Source organism: Triticum aestivum, chromosome 7B (genome assembly GCF_018294505.1).
Source record: "Triticum aestivum cultivar Chinese Spring chromosome 7B, IWGSC CS RefSeq v2.1, whole genome shotgun sequence".
NCBI classification, from domain to species: domain Eukaryota; kingdom Viridiplantae; phylum Streptophyta; class Magnoliopsida; order Poales; family Poaceae; genus Triticum; species Triticum aestivum.
In genome coordinates, this window is record NC_057813.1 from 159976904 (window position 1) to 159994248 (window position 17345).

The following is a 17345-nucleotide window of genomic DNA, read 5'->3' on the forward strand; positions in this document are numbered from 1 at the left end:
AGCTAGATCTAGTTTTTTTATTAGATCGTTTGGTTTTTTCCGGTTTAGTTAATTAGCGGACGTTCGTCCATACGTTTGTTTTAACGGATGTTGTTCGTCAGTTAGTCGCAGCAGCGAACGTTCGTTTGTTAGCCTGTTCGTCTCGTTTTATTTTTCTAGGGTTTTTCCACGATTATTCGATTGCGATTTCTGCCCTGATCTTCGTTCTAGTTTATCCGTTCGCTTGTTTATCCGAATCAGATGAAACAAGCGCCTAGATCTTCATCACGAAACCCTCTTTCTGTTTAACCAACTTGAACAGAATTTTGGTACTGTAAAATTTGACTTTAGTCCAGATTAGTAAACGGATGTTGTTTATTTCGTAGTTTGAGTTTCGTTGCTCCGTTTGATTTGATTCCTTTTGCAAACTGGAGTTCTACAGTTGAACTTTCTGGTTAGATCTTCTTATTTGAGTTTTACTCATGCTTCTAGTCGAGTGCTTATGTATGCTTTGTTTGTTTGCAATAGAATACCCGGAGTGCGAAGCGTGCTACTACGAGTCTCTAGGTTTTGCGGATCATCAGCAAGGCAAGTAACACTTTGATCATACCCCTTTATTACCCAGTTTTATGCATTAGTTTCAATCCTCAAACACTGCATGGTTAGGATCTGAATAACATGTGGGTTTGGGAAGTAGATGATGAGCTAGAACCTATTGCCCTTTTATTATCAAACCTTTGGGAGTTACTTCTACGTTATGCTCAGGATTGCTATGCTATGCTCGTAGACGTGGATTGGGTGAGTGTATCCATGACAGATGTGAGTACTGTTAATTAATGGTTAACTTAAGGTGGCTACTTAAATACACATCTGGGTGGATTGGTTGAAGCACCCAGGAGTACCCAGTGGTTGTCAGGGCACCTAGAGAATCCAGTGTTATCCTAGGAGATCCCGGAGTACCCGTGTGATCATCCTACGGTTTGCTACCCAGGCTCAAAGGGATCATAAGATTATTCATGCTAGAAACTTCGCGTGTCCAGCCACAAGCTATTATGGGCTCTAACATAGTTGAGTATGTTGCATGACCTCTTTCAGCGGTGGGCTAGCAGATGTAGGGGAAAGTAGGTGTAACTGTCCACCCAGAGTAAAGAGTTAATGTTTCTGAAAGACTGTGTCTCGGTCATCCGTTTCTCAAACACCATGTAGTGCGAGAAATCTAATAGAGGAGATCGAGTCTTGTGGGGAAAAGTGTGCAAACCTCTGCAGAGTGTACAAACTAATCATGGTTAGCCATGTCCCCGGTTATGGACATCCTGAGTATCTAGTTCTTGGATTATCTTGTTGATCTCATCACTCTAAATTAATTTGTTGGGTTAATTGATATTGTTTAATTGGGATTGAGTTGGAGGAACCTTCTCAATGTTTAACAACCACCATGATTGTTAAATAAAATTCATTCCTTTGTATTAGGGGAAAATTGGCTTTATGTAAAAACTTTAGCCATAGAGCTTGCCACCAGCCATATATCCATGTAGTGATAGCATTTATTCTGTTCATTACTCACATCATAATGAACTTCCGCTTCACACAACCAAGGAGGGAGGTTATAGATACATAGAGTCACGGCCAAGTGTTATGATTGTTGCTCTGCTCCCCAAAAGGATTAATGCCATCTGCACTTAAACCAAACCATACGTTCCTTGAGTCATCTGCAAAGTCCCGCCACTTTCTCTCGATTTTTTTCCACTACGACCCATCAGCGGGTACTCTCAACTTCTTGTCTTTCTTACGGTCTTCTTTGTGCCATCGCAACTATTTGGCATGCTCTTTTGTTTCTGAACAGACGTTTCAACCATGGTATTATAGGAGCATACCACATCACCTTGGCAAGAACCCTCTTCCTGGGGTGCTCGCCCTCAACATCACCAGGGTCATCTAGTCTGATCTTATACCGCAATGCACCGCATACACGGCATGCGTTCAAATTCTCATACTCACCGCGGTAGAGGATGGAGCCATTAGGGCATGCATGTTTCTTCTGCACCTCCAATCCTAGAGGGCATAGAACCTTATTTTCTTCATACGTACTGTCAGGCAATTTGTTATCCTTTGGAAGCTTCTTCTTCATAATTTTCAGTAGCGAACCAAATCCCTTGTCAGATACACAATTGTTAGCTTTCCATTGCAACAATTTCAGTGGGGTACCGAGCTTTGTGTTGTCATCTTCACAATTAGGGTACAACCCTTTTTGTGATCCTCTAACATGCAATCGAACTTCAACTTCTTCCTTTCACTTTCGCATTCTCTCTGTGCATCAACAATGACCTGGCGAAGATCATCATCGGGTACATCTGGTGCCTCTTGATCTTCAGCGTCCCCTGTTGTAGTATCATTGTATTCAAGGAACATATGATAGTTTTCATCATCCTCTTCTTCTTCATTGTCTTCCAACATAACCCCTCTTTGTTCGTGCTTGGTCCAAACATTATAGTGTGGCATGAAACCCTTCTCAAGCAGGTGCAAGTGAAGGGTTTTCGAGTCAGAGTAATCCTCCGTATTCCCACAGACAGTACATGGACAATACATAAAACCATTCTGCTTGTTTTCCTCAGCCACTTCGAGAAAATTATGCAGGCCCTCAATGTAGTCGGAGGTGCGTCGGTCATCGTACATCCATTGTAGGTTCATCTGCATGCATTATATAATTAAGTATACCAAAACCATTACATAATTCATGAATAGAGAAATGACCAAATTAATACAAGTTCATCATCACATTAAAACCAAAGTATAGTAGCGATCAAATGTTATTACTAAAAAAATAAATACATAAATTTCATATATAGTTCTCATAGAACAACATACAGCTCTCTAGAGCATCTAATTAAAACATACATTGAAACTAACATACAACTATGTAGAACATTTAAATGAAACAACAAATGCAATTAAAATCGCAACTAAGGTAACAATTGATCCAATAGCATAATGATACCAAGCCTCATTATCATTGGCATATTTTCTAATCTTTCTAATCTTCAAGTGCATTGCATCCATCTGGATCTTGTGATCATAGACGACATCAACAACATGCAACTCCAATTTCATATTCTCCTCTTCAATTCTTTTCAATTTTTCTTTCAAATAATTGTTTTTGTTTTCAACTAAATTTAACCTCTCGACAAGAGGGACGGTTTGAATTTCCGATTCACATACCTCCTAGATAAAAACATCTATGTCACGTAGGTCGGCATAATTGTCATAAACACTAAATGAAACAAATAGTTATAAAAGATAATATACCACATCCGAATCATAGACCGGACGAAAGCCGACGGGGGCAGATACCAAAACCATGGTACTATATAATAACAAACAATAATAAAAGTAAGAAAATTATACAAGTAGCTATCTAAATCATACAAGTAAGAATTATTCCGGTTAAAAAGAAGATAAGAACAAGAGGCTCACCACGGTGGTGCCGGCGACGAGATCGGCGTGGGCGATCAACGATGGTGAGGACGATGATGGGACCGCACCCTACACATGTGCAGACTCTAAGAAGTTAATTTGAGCTCAAATTGTGCATCTAAATCAAAAGAACTCCCACATACACTCCTCCAGTAAAACCCACAAACCACTCTACTTCTAGAGCATTTGAAATGAGCTAAACTAGCAGTGAGAGATGAAAGGATGAAGTTGCTAACATTTTAGAACATTTGTGTAGTTGGTGCACCGTCAAACCTAGACAAATCTTGGGGAAATGTAGCTTGGAGGTCGATCTTGGAGAGGAGAAAGCTTAAGTGTGGCTCGGTGATACGTCCATTTGCATCATGCTTTTATATTGATATTTATTGCATTATGGGTTGTTACTACTGTAACATCCCAAATTTTCAATTTGGAATGTTATACATAGGTCATCATTGCATATCATATTTTATTGCATTTTGCTTGATCCTAGAAATTCTAAGCTACTCAAGGATCCATGGAGAGAGTTGGGGATTTCGTTATTTTCATATTTGAGTTTTCTCAAATTTTGAAAAGAGGATCATTTGGTTTTAATCATTTTCTCTCCAAATATTTCCAATGTTAAAATAAAAGAGAGGAGATAAAATGACTTCTCCAAAAAAAATTGGAGGAAAAATCTTAAAATCAAATAAGAAATTTATTTGGACTTTTATTGCTATTTTATTTGAATTAGGAAAAAAATCCATTTTTCAAAATTGCATTAGTGGCCCAAATAAATGTTCATTTTGTCCGCAATATTATTAGAGGACCGTGAAAATTTATTTCAGGATTTTTGGGCTCTGTTTAGTATTTATTTTGTTTGATTTTCCGCGTAAAATTTATTTTTAAAAAACAACGCACCGACCTAACGGGTCGTGCCCAACCCGGACACCGCCCGACCGGCCTTTATAGGGCGAGGCCCAACCCCGCCGCCAGCCCAGCCAAACCCTAGCGCCGCCGCCCCGATCCCGCCGCCGCTGCCACTCGCCGGAGGTAGACACCGCCGCCGCCGTCCCAGTTTTTCTTGGAAAACCGTTTGGTTTTTTTAGAAAGCTAGATCTAGTTTTTTTATTAGATCGTTTGGTTTTTTCCGGTTTAGTTAATTAGCGGACGTTCGTCCATACGTTTGTTTTAACGGATGTTGTTCGTCAGTTAGTCGCAGCAGCGAACGTTCGTTTGTTAGCCTGTTCGTCTCGTTTTATTTTTCTAGGGTTTTTCCACGATTATTCGATTGCGATTTCTGCCCTGATCTTCGTTCTAGTTTATCCGTTCGCTTGTTTATCCGAATCAGATGAAACAAGCGCCTAGATCTTCATCACGAAACCCTCTTTCTGTTTAACCAACTTGAACAGAATTTTGGTACTGTAAAATTTGACTTTAGTCCAGATTAGTAAACGGATGTTGTTTATTTCGTAGTTTGAGTTTCGTTGCTCCGTTTGATTTGATTCCTTTTGCAAACTGGAGTTCTACAGTTGAACTTTCTGGTTAGATCTTCTTATTTGAGTTTTACTCATGCTTCTAGTCGAGTGCTTATGTATGCTTTGTTTGTTTGCAATAGAATACCCGGAGTGCGAAGCGTGCTACTACGAGTCTCTAGGTTTTGCGGATCATCAGCAAGGCAAGTAACACTTTGATCATACCCCTTTATTACCCAGTTTTATGCATTAGTTTCAATCCTCAAACACTGCATGGTTAGGATCTGAATAACATGTGGGTTTGGGAAGTAGATGATGAGCTAGAACCTATTGCCCTTTTATTATCAAACCTTTGGGAGTTACTTCTACGTTATGCTCAGGATTGCTATGCTATGCTCGTAGACGTGGATTGGGTGAGTGTATCCATGACAGATGTGAGTACTGTTAATTAATGGTTAACTTAAGGTGGCTACTTAAATACACATCTGGGTGGATTGGTTGAAGCACCCAGGAGTACCCAGTGGTTGTCAGGGCACCTAGAGAATCCAGTGTTATCCTAGGATATCCCGGAGTACCCGTGTGATCATCCTACGGTTTGCTACCCAGGCTCAAAGGGATCATAAGATTATTCATGCTAGAAACTTCGCGTGTCCAGCCACAAGCTATTATGGGCTCTAACATAGTTGAGTATGTTGCATGACCTCTTTCAGCGGTGGGCTAGCAGATGTAGGGGAAAGTAGGTGTAACTGTCCACCCAGAGTAAAGAGTTAATGTTTCTGAAAGACTGTGTCTCGGTCATCCGTTTCTCAAACACCATGTAGTGCGAGAAATCTAATAGAGGAGATCGAGTCTTGTGGGGAAAAGTGTGCAAACCTCTGCAGAGTGTACAAACTAATCATGGTTAGCCATGTCCCCGGTTATGGACATCCTGAGTATCTAGTTCTTGGATTATCTTGTTGATCTCATCACTCTAAATTAATTTGTTGGGTTAATTGATATTGTTTAATTGGGATTGAGTTGGAGGAACCTTCTCAATGTTTAACAACCACCATGATTGTTAAATAAAATTCATTCCTTTGTATTAGGGGAAAATTGGCTTTATGTAAAAACTTTAGCCATAGAGCTTGCCACCAGCCATATATCCATGTAGTGATAGCATATATTCCATGTGCTGACTAGTTTCGGGCTGCAACATATCATGTTGCAGACTTTTCAGACAACGAGTAAGGTGCCATAGGTCGTTGTCGTTCACTTAGCTGTGCCGTTGGAGCTGATGGACTCACTTTATCTTCCAAGCCTTCCGTTGTTATCTTATTTAGTTGGCCTTAAGCCATATTATTGTAATAAGTTCTCTTTTGAGACATTCGATGTAATAAGTATGTGATTGAAACTCTGTTATAAATCCTCAAGTACTATGTGTGTCAGCATTACCGATCCAGGGATGACACCGATGCACAGAGACTAGACTGTTTGTGGTCTGGTCGCTACAATTACACATCAGAGCACATGCTGACTGTAGGACACGACCACTAAGCTAAAACCATAGGTCACTCTTCTCTACTCAATTCTAACTCCTCTCCCTTTTCTACACTATAGGATGGCGGATTCAAGGAACAAGTTTACACAACCGAATGAAGATACACCTTTTGGACGACACTTGAAGGAAGTTACTAGGTACCTGAACATCGGAATACCAAGCTTCACCGGGACTTACATTGCCAGTTTACCAGAAGAGGAGCATTGGATGATTCGAGTTCAAGTTCCAGGAAGGACATTCATGTCAGTCACTGAGCCCATAGAGTTTTCCTTTGATGCACCAACCTGGAGTCTAGGAAAGAGCATGGCAGCCCACATCTCCATGGGATGCATTGGAGAAGTTTAACACAAGGATCTCAAGGACACTATCTACCAGATATGTGGGGCGCCGAGATGAGCAATGGGAGATGGTCAGCACCAGGAGAGACAGGTCCATTGCAACTTTCATCCAGGAGTTAAACCAGCACATTGGTCGCCAGGAGAACCAGATGTGCGCAGGCATGATAGATCTAAAGAAGGCAATGACCAGGATCACAGATCTAGAGGAGGAACTCAAGTCTACACGCGACGGATATGAGGAGGAAATGACTATACTAGTGGAGAAGAATGAGGACCTGACGAGGAAGCTAGGAGTATTCATGGAAGACCCCGCGCCAGGAGGAGATGACGACAATTCCAAGGACATTCGTTCAGAGGACTACATCATCATCGATGACACCGACTCAGACCCCGACAATAGCAATGATGACTATGTTGATGAAGCTGGAGCAGATATCATGGAGTCTTCCACCGATTAAAACTTCTAGTCGACCACCATATCAGTAGTAGTATTCCCCCATGTATATAGTATAGTCCGAGCACTTTTGTAATGATAGTTAGACCGATTGTAAGCCCGTGTGTGAATTGATTGAAGTGATATTATTGCGTTTGTCTCATGTGCATATGGGTAGTGTTTTCCCCTAGACCTCATCCTATTCTGTTTTCTCACCTTTTCTAAACCCATCAGATGCCTCTAAGACGTGACAATGGATTTGCTTTCCCGCCGGAGCTCACTCAGTTGATCCAGCAACAGAATACCTTGATGCAGCTACTAGTTCAGAATCAGAACCAAGGTAACAACAACAACAACCCACCGCCACCACCACCTGTTGATCACTTAGCCCGTTTCCTAAGGTTGAATCCGCCGGTGTTCTCTAGTAGCACCGAGCCGATTGTTGCAGATGATTGGCTCCGCAAGATTGGAAGGGAGTTGTCCACTACAGGATGCACAGATGCGGAGAGAGTGCATTTTGCCGCACATCAGCTTGATGGACCTGCAGCATCATGGTGGGAGAATTTCATAGCCACTTACCCCATTGACACTGTTACATGGGACCAGTTTCAGCAGGCTTTCCATACTTCCCATGTTTCAGCAGGAGCTATGAACATGAAGAAGTGCGAGTTTCACAACTTGCACCAAGGAGGACGCACAGTGGGCCAGTATGTGGATGAGTTTAGTAAGTTAGCATGTTATGCCCCTAATGACATAGCTACAGATGCTGCTAAGCAAGAGAAGTTTCTGGAAGGACTGAATGATGAGCTAAGCATGCAGTTGATGGTGGAAACATTCAACAACTACCAGGAGTTGGTAGATAGAGCTCTCATGATTTAAGGGAAGCAGCAGCAGATAGACAGCCGCAAGAGGAAGTATGGACAAGGTAAGTACAATTCAGGAGCTCAGCAGAGACCTCGTTTTACCCCCGAACTCAGGAGGACACATTCACCATAACCATGGAGGCCATAATGCTAATGGAGGAAGTTCGCATAACCATAGTGGCCCCAAGAATGGGAATGAGAATGGGAATGGAAGAAGCAACGGTAAAAACCATTCCAATCCAGCAACACCCACCAAGAAGGATCTAAGTCACATTACTTGTTTCAAGTGCGGGAACAATGGACATTACGCCATCGAGTGTTCTGAAGCAAAGAATGGAAATGGCAATGGAAGCTCTAGGAAGAAGCCCAACCCTTTCAACAGGGGACAAGTGAACCACGTTAGCGTGGAGGAGGTTGAAGAGCAGCCAGATGCAGTTATAGGTAAGTTTTTGGTTAAGTCATTTACTGCAATTGTTCTTTTTGATACTGGTACATCGCATTCATACATATCAAGGGGATTCGTGGATAAGTATAAGTTGCCCACCAAAGTTCTTAGGACACCTATGTTAGTAAGCTCGCCAGGAGCGGAGCATATGGCAAGCCAAGGATGTTTTCAGATGCCATTGACCATAGGTAGGCATGTTTTCCCCTTGGATCTGACCATTTTGGAGTCGCAAGGATTGGATATGATTTTGGGTATGGATTGGCTATCGATGTATGGATGAAACATTGATTGCGCCAGTAAGTCGACTATGCTCACCACCCCAGAGGGAAGAAGGATTAAGTATGTATCCCGGCATATGCCGAAGAGGACTCAAGTGAATTCCTTATCAGCAGTTGTACAGGAGGAAGTACCAGTGGTGAAGCATTTCCCTGATGTATTTCCAGAGGAGTTGCCAGGCATGCCACCGGATAGAGACATCAAGTTTTTGATTGAGCTTTTGCGAGGCACATGGCCAATATCTATGAGACCGTATCGGACGCCCGCACAGGATTTGGAAGAAATTAAGAAGAAGATTAAGGAGTTAGTGGATAAAGGTTACATTGGACCAAGTTCGTCACCTTGGGGATCCCCAGTACTTCTAGTGGAGAAGAAGGATGGATCATTGAGGATGGTTGTTGATTATCGTGCATTGAATGAAGTGACGATCAAGAACACGTACCCACTGCCGATGATCAATGATTTGTTTGACCAGTTGCAAGGAGCTAAAGTGTTTCCCAAGATCGATCTACGATCAGGATATCATCAGCTGAAGATTCGAGAGCAGGATATACCTAAGACAGCTTTTACCACAAGGTACGGGCTATACGAGTATACCGTTATGTCATTTGGTCTGACTAACACGCGTGCCTATTTCATGAACATGATGAACAAGGTGTTTATGGAGTTTTTGGATAAGTTCATCATAGTGTTCATTGATGATATAGTGGTCCACTCAAAGAATGAAGAGGAGCACAAGGAGCATTTGCGTTTGGTTCTCGAGAAGCTCAGGGAACATCCGTTGTATGCCAAGTTCAGCAAGTGTGAATTTTCATTGAAGGAAGTTCGATTTCTTGGACATGTCATATCAGGAGAAGGAATAGCAGTAGACCCCACCAAGGTTGTTTTTGTGACTAAATGGGTAGCACCCACATCAGTTGGAGAGATCTGGAGTTTTCTTGGACTCACAGGATATTACCGGAGGTTCATTGAGAATTTCTCCAAAATTGCAAAGCCCATGACGGAGTTGTTGAAGAAGGATACCAAGTTCAAATGGACTGAGGAGTGTGAAGCCAGTTTTCAGGAGTTGAAGAAATGTTTGGTTACAGCCCCAGTGCTGATTCTTCCAGATCAACAAAAGGATTATCAAGTGTATTGCGATGCTTCACGTCGAGGACTTCGAGCAGCAGGAGGGAAGAGTTGTGTCATATGCCTCATGACATCTTAAACCTCATGAGCAAAGTTATGCTACTCATGATTTGGAGTTAGCAGTCGTGGTGCATGCATTGAAGACATGGAGACATTTTATCATCGGAAACCACTGTGAGGTATACACGGACCACAAGAGCTTGAAATATATCTTCACGGAGAAGGAGTTGAATCTCAGGCAAAGGAGATGGTTGGAGCTCATTAAGGATTATGATATGAAGTTGCACTATCATCTCAGAAAGGCTAATGTAGTAGCAAATGTGTTGAGTCGCAAGAGTTATGTTAATACGCTCATGACCGGAGAATTACCCAAGGAGTTAACTGAGGATCTTCGCGAGCTATGTTTGGAAATAGTCCCGAAAGGTTATGTAGCAACATTGGAAGTTCATTCCACTTTGATGGATAAGATCAGAGAAGCTCAGAAGACTGACAAGGAGATTGCTGAGATAAAGGAAGAGATGAGCAAAGGAAAGGCTAAAGGATTTCGTGAGGATGAGCACGATACTTTATGGTTTGAGGATCGCGTATATGTGCCTAATGACCCCGAGATCAGGAGGTTGATTCTGCAGGAGGCCCATGATTCGCCGTATAAGAATTCACCCAGGAAACACTAAGATGTATCTGGATTTGAAGGAAAGTTTCTGGTGGACAGGAATGAAGAAGGATATTGCCGAGTATGTAGCAGTGTGTGATGTATGTCAGAGAGTTAAGGCATAGCATCAGAAACCAGCAGGATTGCTACAACCATTGCCGATACCCGAGTGGAAGTGGGACAAGCTTGGCATGGATTTTATCACTGGATTACCCAGGACTCGTTTAGGCTATGACTTGATATGGGTTGTAGTCGGTCGGTTGACGAAAGTAGCTCATTTCATCCTAGTGAAGACCACCCATACGAGTGTTAAGTTGGCAAAGATATACATGACCAGGATCGTATGCCTGCATGGAGTTCCGAGGACCATTATATTAGATAGAGGAACCCAGTTTACCTCAAAGTTCTGGAATCAGTTACACGAAACTTTGGGTACTAGGCTGGAGTTTGGTACAGCCTTTCACCCACAGACAGATGGATAGACCGAGAGAGTCAATCAGATTCTGGAGGACATGTTGAGAGCTTGTGCGCTAGATTATGGATCTAGTTGGGATGACAACTTGCCGTATGCAGAGTTCCCTTACAACAACAGTTATCAAGCCAGTTTGAAGATGGCCCCTTTCGAAGCCTTGTACTGAAGGAGGTGCAGGACACCGTTGTTATGGGATGAAGTTGGAGACCGTCAGTTGTTTGGACTAGATTTGATTAAGGAGTCTGAAGAGAAGGTTAAGTTGATTCGCGACAGACTCAAGGTAGCCTAGTCCAGGCAGAAGAGTTACGCAGATTCTAAACGCAAGGAGACAGTTTACGAAGTTAGAGACAGAGTATATCTTCGTGTATCCCCACTTCGAGGAGTTAAGCATTTTGGAGTTAAGGGAAAGTTAGCACCATGTTTTGTGGGACCATACAAAGTTTTGGAACGTATGGGAGAAGTTGCTTACAAGATGGAACTGCTAGAAGGATTGTCAGGAGTTCACGATGTGTTTCACGTTTCCCAGTTGAAGAAGTGCCACACAGAGATGGCCGATATTCCTCTCAGAGATACAGTGCCACTCGAAGCGATTCAGCTGGACAGTGATTTGACCTATGAGGAGAAACCAATGAAGATTCTCGAGTTTGCCAGCCGAGTCACACGCAACAAGGTTATCAAGTTTTGCAAAGTTCAGTGGAGCCACCATACCGAGGAGGAAGCCACCTGGGAACGAGAGGAAGACCTACGGAAGGACCACTCGCACCTATTTTCTAGCCAACCCGAATCTCGAGGGCGAGATTCATCTTAAGGGGGGTAGGTTCGTAACATCCCAAATTTTCAATTTGGAATGTTATACATAGATCATCATTGCATATCATATTTTATTGCATTTTGGTTGACCCTAGAAATTCTAATCAACTCAAGGACCCACGCAGAGAGTTGGGGATTTCGTTATTTTCATATTTGAGTTTTCTCAAATTTTGAAAAGAGGATCATTTGGTTTTAATCATTTTCTCTCCAAATATTTCCAATGTTAAAATAAAAGAGAGGAGATAAAATGACTTCTCCAAAAAAAATTATTGGAGGAAAAATGTTAAAATAAAATAAGAAATGTATTTGGACTTCTATTGCTATTTTATTTGAATTAGGAAAAAAATGCGTTTTTCAAAATTGCATTAGTGGCCCAAATAAATGTTCACTTTGTCCGTAATATTATTAGAGGACCGTGAAATTTATTTCAGGATTTTTGGACCCCGTTTAGTATTTCTTTTTTGTTTCGCGTCAGAGTTATTTTTTTTAAACAAAAACAACGCACCGACCAAATGGGCCGTGCCCGACCCGGACACCGCCCGACCGGCCTTTGTAGGGCAATGCCCGACCCCGCTGCCAGCCCCGCCAAACCCTAGCGCCGCCGCCCCGATCCTACCGCCACCGCCGCCACTCGCCGGAGGTAGACGCCGCCGCCGCCGTCCCGGTTTTTCTCGGAAAACCGTTCGGTTTTTTTAGAAACCTAGATCTAGTTTTTTTATTAGATCGTTCGGCTTTTCCGGTTTAGTTAATTAGCGGACGTTCGTCCATACGTTCGTTTTAAGGAACGTTGTTCATCAGTTAGTCGCAGCAACGAACGTTCATTCGTTAGCCTGTTCGTCTCGTTTTATTTTTCCAGGGTCTTTCCGCGATTATTTTCGATCGCGATTCTGCCCTGATCTTCGTTCTAGTTTATCTTTTGGCTCGTTTATCCGAATCAGATGAAACAAGCGCGTAGATCTTCATCTAGAAACCCTCTTTCTGTTTAACCAAGTTGAACAAGATTTTGGTACTGTAAAATTTGACTTTAGTCCAGATTAGTAAGCAGATGTTGTTTCTTTCGTAGTTTGAGTTTCGTTGCTCCGTTTGATTTGATTCCTTTTGCAAACTAGAGTTCTACAGTTGAACTTACTGGTTAGATCTTCTTATTTGAGTTTTAATCGTGCTTCTAGTCGAGTGCTTATGTATGCTTTGTTTGTTTGCGATAGAATACCCGGAGTGCGAAGCGTGCTACTACGAGTCTCTAGGTTTCGCGGATCATCAGCAAGGCAAGTAACACTTTGATCAAACCCCTTTATCACCCAGTTTTATGCATTAGTTTCAATCCTCAAACACTGCATGGTTAGGATCTGAATAACATGTGGGTTTGGGAAGTAGATGTTGAGGTAGAACCTATTGCCCTTTTATTATCAAACCTTTGGGAGTTACTTCTACGTTATGGTCAGGATTGCTATGCTATGCTCGTAGACGTGGATTGGGTGAGTGTATCCATGACAGATATGAGTATTGTTAATTAATGGTTAACTTAAGGTGGCTACTTAAATACACACCTGGGTGGATTGGTTGAGGCACCCTGGAGTACCCAGTGGTTGTCAGGGCACCTGGAGAATCCAGTGTTGTCCTAGGAGATCCCGAAGTACCCGTGTGATCATCTTATGGTTCGCCACCCAGGCTCAAAGGGATCATAAGATTATTCATGCTAGAAACTTCCGTGTGCAGCCACAAGCTATTATGGGCTCTAGCATAGTTGAGTATGTTGCATGACCTCTTTCAGCGATGGGCTAGCAGATGTAGGGGAAAGTAGGTGTAACTGTCCATCCAGAGTAAAGAGTTAATGTTTCTGAAAGACTGTGTCTCGGTCATCTGTTTCTCAAACACCATGTAGTGCGAGAAATCTAATAGAGGAGATCGAGTCTTGTGGGGAAAAGTGTGCAAACCTCTGCAGAGTGTACAAACTAATCATGGTTAGCCATGTCCGCGGTTATGGACATCCTGAGGGCATCTCCAGCTGCGCCCCCAGGAAGGCCTCCTCAGGTGTTTTTTCCGCGCTGGCGCCGAAAAAACGGCCCAGTCGCACCCCCAGGAGCCCGATTTTCGCCGGCTTGGGCCGAAAACAGCGCTAGCAGACCCAGCCCGAACCTGGCGCGCTGGGGAGCCGTTGGGGGCTCCGGCGCTAGGGAAAAGCACGCCTGGCCCACACCGACAGGGGAAAAGTCAAGGTTTTCTTCCCCTGACTCGCCTCGCACCCCCCGCGCCCTCGGCCACCACTAGCTATATCCCGGCGACGGCCGCCGGCCTACTCCGCTAGATAGTCATTCCCCGCCGGAAAATAGCAGCGCTTCGCCGCGGCAGCCCCTCCCGCAGCAGCTGGGCGTTTCCGGCCGCCGTTTCCGGCCGCGGAGGTGCGGTTTAACGGCGGGTACACACCCACCGAGCGCAAGGTGTTCAGTGTTTTGACTGTCTCGGCGATGGACTCGGATGAGGAGGAAGAGCTCGCCGCGCTGCTGGAGGAGGAAGCCGCGGCCGACGTCCAGGAAGAAGAGCATCTGATGATGCTCGCCGCCCTCGCCCAGCTGCTGGCGAGCAATGAAAAGCCGCGTCGAGGTGGCTTGGCGCCGGGGCGGGTGAAAGCAAAGAACTGGCATCGTCTGCAAGGCTACTGCATGCTCTACTCTGACTACTTCGCCGATGCTCCACTTCATGGCGAGAGAACATTTCGTCGCCCTTATCGGATGAGCCGAAAGCTCTTCCTCGAGATTGTGAATTCCATCCGGGAGTTCGACAACCACTTCAAGTGCAAGATGGATTGCACTGGCGCTCTTGGATTCACCTCCATGCAGAAGTGCACGACAGCGATGAGGATGCTTGCATATGGAGCTCCTAGTGATTCACTCGACGACTATGGGCGCATGGCCGAGTCCACCAGCATAAAGTGTTTCTACAAGTTCTGTCGGGCAGTGGTGGCAGTGTTTGGGCCACAATACTTGAGAACACCCAATGCGGAAGACACTGCTCGGATCCTAGCCCAGAATGCAGCAAGAGGATTTCCTGGGATGCTTGGAAGCATCGACTGCATGCATTGTGTAACGGCCCGGATACAATTTTCCATATTCATAACTCCAACTCTTGCCTTTTTCGGAGATGCTATATGATTTTTCCTTCGTGGTTGGGTTTTATCTGTTGTTTTGCATTTTGTTCTTGTTATGCATCTCATCTCATGTCATCATCTGCATTTCATCTGCATGTTTTTCAAAACTTGCATCCGTTCGTGTTCTGCCGGTTCTCTCCGTTGTCCGTTCTGAGCCCGACCACACTCGCACGCGCCCGCGGCACCTCCGAAATATTTTTTTATAAGTGGCATAAAAATATTCTCGGAATGGGTTGCAACTTGTCGTGCGGTCTTATTATAGTGTAGACAGACCGTCTGTCAAGTTTCGTCACATTCGGAGCTCGTTTGATAGCCCAACCGTTAAATATATAGCGGCACCGTTATCGGTATTTACGTCGGACGTTTTCGGTATCCGGAAGCTGCCACCGGGTCGCTCTATTTCTCTCTCTTCTCAGCTCGAGGCATTCTACACAGCCCACCTGCAGCCACCTAGTCCCCCTCTCTGTCCGGAGCGCACGATCGCGATCCGAGGGTCCAGAAACCCCTCCTAACCCCTCAAACCCTAGACCCCTGCCTATTTATACACCCCCCACATGCCATTTTGGCCTTCTCCTCCCTTCTCCTCGAAATCCATGCCCCCCAATCATCAGCCAGCCGCCTCCCTCCTCCTCTCCTCGAAATCCGTGCCCAACTAGTACCCCGCCGCCACTTGTCGCGCCCCCATTGTCCACCCCCACCGCCGGCGACGCGCGCAGCCAACCAGGCGCTGCCACGTCGCCCCATCCAGCCCCGCCGCCGCGGCCCTCCAGGAACCCAGATCGGGCCCTGGGAAGCCCATCTGGGCCCGAGGCGCCCCAGCCTCCAGCGCCCGAGCGCTCGCGTCCTCCCCGAGATCCCCGAGCCGGCTGCCCGACCCCGCCGCCTCACCGGAGTCGCCGCTGGCGACCACCTCCGCCGCAGGTCACGCTGCCGCCCGGTCCCCTCTCTCTCCCTTCCCTTTCTCCTTCCTCTCCTCACCAGCTCGCTCTCTTCCTCGCAGCAAGCCGCCATGGCCGCCTGAAGCTTGGTTCCCCGCCGTCCTTGTTCTAACTCCGGCCAGATCCGGCGCCCCGAGGCCGGATCCATCCATCCCCGACCTCACCGGAGCTCTTCCCCGTCGCGTCGTCGTTCCACATCGCCGGTAGCCGCCGCCGCGCCCGTTCCTGCCTCTGTAGCGAGCAGAGGAGGACGGCGATCTCCAGCCCCGTTCGCCTCCGTGCGTGGGCCAAACAGCCCATGCGAGGCCCAGCGCGCTCCTTCGCGGCCTGCCGGACTCATCCAGATCCAACCGGGCCTTGGCCCAGGGTGAGCAGACCCCTCCCCCTCTCCTGTGCACTTTGGCCAAACCAAATTCGTCCCAGTGTAGTTTTTTTTCAGATCTGCGAATTTGTCTTTTATCCAGTGCATGCATAATTACAGGAGGATGCCATTATTTTAAATTGCTCACAAGTAAATAACCATGCATCGGATTAAAATGGTTTAAACATGTAAAATGCTCAGAAAATTGTGTAGATTAATAATATGCAACTTTCATCTATGTTAAAAATGTTTAACATGTTGTTTGTGTTTATTTTGCATAATGCCATGCTAAAATGATTTATTTCATAACTAAATAACCGTAGCTCGGTTTTAAATAAACTTTATATGTAAATGGGGTGGAAAAATGCCTAGATTAACATGGTGCACTTTATTTTCCTGTTTAACAACAATAAATTGTGTTTAGGGCAGAACAGTACCGAATCTAAAATATGCATATGGGGATTTTCCGGACTTGTTGTTTGTTGTTCCGGCCTCATTTAAACTTGTCTAGATAGGTAGTTTTTCATATGCTTCACACCTTGCCATGTTTAATAACATTTAATATTGCTGGGTACAAATCCGAGAGAGAACTAAATAATTGATGTGGTGTTTCGTCAATATGCAACTCGTTGCATATTGATCTCCACTTAACTTGTAGTATTGTCTGTTGCACTTTGCCATGCCATGCCTTATTAAACCGGACATGCATCATACTTGTTTGTGCATCATGCCATGATTATGCTCGTGCATTTACCATGTTGTTTGTTTCTTTCCGGTGTTGCTTCTTAGTTCCGGTAATGTTGCGATTGTGAGGATTCGTTCGACTACGTCCGTGTGTCTTCTTCATGGACTCGTTCTTCTTCCTAGCGGGATTTCAGGCAAGAAGACCGCTACCCTGGATCTCACTACTATCATTGCTATGCTAGTTGTTTCGTTCTATCGCTATGCTGCGTTACCTATCACCTGTTCTTCAAGCCTCCCCAAATTGCCATGAACCTCTAACCTTTGACACCCTTCCTAGCAAACCATTGCTTGGCTATGTTACC